The sequence below is a fragment of the Gopherus flavomarginatus genome, chromosome 18 (genome assembly GCF_025201925.1).
Source record: "Gopherus flavomarginatus isolate rGopFla2 chromosome 18, rGopFla2.mat.asm, whole genome shotgun sequence".
NCBI lineage: Eukaryota > Metazoa > Chordata > Testudines > Testudinidae > Gopherus > Gopherus flavomarginatus.
This window is the reverse complement of record NC_066634.1, coordinates 10,839,198-10,840,970: the sequence shown is the minus strand read 5'-3', so window position 1 is coordinate 10,840,970 and position 1,773 is coordinate 10,839,198. Positions and strand designations below refer to the sequence as shown.

General features: G+C 56.0%; 1 non-coding gene across 1 annotated transcript; it reads left to right on the top strand.

Annotated features, from left to right (window-relative positions):
* Positions 1–230: 230 nt before the first annotated feature.
* Positions 231–304, top strand: TRNAK-CUU (transfer RNA lysine (anticodon CUU)). The gene has a single exon. It is a non-coding gene; the product is annotated as a tRNA-Lys (tRNA).
* The last annotated feature ends 1,469 nt before the right edge of the window (positions 305–1,773 follow it).

Below are 1,773 nucleotides of genomic sequence, written 5' to 3'. Positions count from 1 at the left end.
TGTGACTAACAAGCTTGCCCTGCTAACTCTTCCAGCAAAACAGGCCAAAGAAAGTGTATGCAAGCCCTGTACTGCAGCCCCAGTACTATTTTCGGTTCCTTCCCACAGATCTTTCACTCAGCACCAGTCCAGTTCCTTGCTGTTGCTTGTCCAACCACTGCATGCATGTGCTAGACCGGACCCTGAGCTGATTCCTGACTGTTGTGCTCCATACAGCCTGGCCTGTCTGTGTCTCTGTGGTGCAATGGGTCAGCACGTTTGGCTCTTAACTGAAAGGATGGTGGTTCAAGCCCACCCAGGGACAGTGATAAGCCTGTGCTACTTCCTTGCTTTCCTGCGGGCAGGGCCGGCTTTAGGCCAATTCAACCAATTCCCCTGAATCGGACCCCGCACCCAAGCCCTGCTGGTGCACTGTACTAGGGTGGCCCAGCTTCCCCAGGGGGCAATTTAAAGGGTCTGGGGCTCCCAGCAGGGACTGGAGCCTCAGGCTGTTTAAATTGCCACCAGAGCCCCACTGCTGGAGACTTGGGGGCTATTTAAAAAGTCTGGGGCTCCCCTTGCTTCTACCACCGCGGCCCTTTAAACAGCCCTCGGAGTCCCGCCACATCCCCAGGGCTCCTGCTGCTATTCAAAGGGCTGGGGCGGTGGAAGCATGGGAGCCCCAGGCCCTTTAAATAGCCCCCGAGCCCTGGGCTGCTGCTGCTACCTTGGTGGAGGAGGGGGCACTTACCGTACAGGGTAGGCTGTACCCCCTGTACCCGCACCCCTGCCCACAGCCAGCCCCTGCTGCACCCCCTGCCCTGCCTGCACCAGCCCTGCACCCCGTGCCCTGTCTCCAGTCAACACTTGCTGCACTACCCTGCCTTAAGCCAGCCAGTCCCACACTCCTCTGTCTCCGGGCCTGCCAACCCCTGTGCACTCCCCTGAGGCCCTGCCTGAAGCCAACCAGCCCATTCCACCCCACATCCCCCTGCCTGCTGCCAGCCCCTGTCAGCAGCCAGTCCCACACACCTTGTCCTACCTGCAGCCAGCCCATTTGCAGCCAGTCCTGCACCCCCTGTCCTGTCTGCAGCCAGCCCCGCACGCCTTGCCCTGCTTGCAGCCAGACCCTACCTCAAGTCAGCCCCTGCCCTGCCTCCAGCCAGCCCCATGTCCACTGGTGTCCTGCAGTTCCCAGGGCAGTAACCCTGCACACACGCTGCAATGAGAGAGGCAGTGAACAGCTGTGACCCACACATGTGCACAGGGTGACCAGACAGCAAGTGTGAAAAATTGGAACAGGGTGGGGGTAATAGGATCCTATATAAGCAAAAGACCCCCCAAATCGGGACTGTCTCTATAAAATCGGGACATCTGGTCACCCTAGCACACCCCCAGGGAGTGGCGGGGACCCACACATGTGAAACGGAGCTCATTTCTAGTTCAGGCCCATCTTTTTAAAAAAGAATTTTAGGTAGGGTTAACATACATCCGTATTTTCCTGGACATGTCCAGCTTTTTGGTTCTTAAATAGACCATCTGGGAGAAATTTTTAAAAATATGGATGTATGGTAACCCTATAGGTACAAAAAATACATACTGTGGCACATCCCTTAAATCAGAACTTTTTACAGGGAACCGGCTGCTAAGAAATGAAAGGCTTTTATTTACATGGGTTTTTTTTTAGTCATCCCTGCCGGGGCCCCGCCGAATATGTTCGAATTGGGCCCCGCACTTCCTAAAGCTGGCCCTGCCTGCGAAGAGCCTCAAAGGTCCCATTTTGCTGTCTCTTGG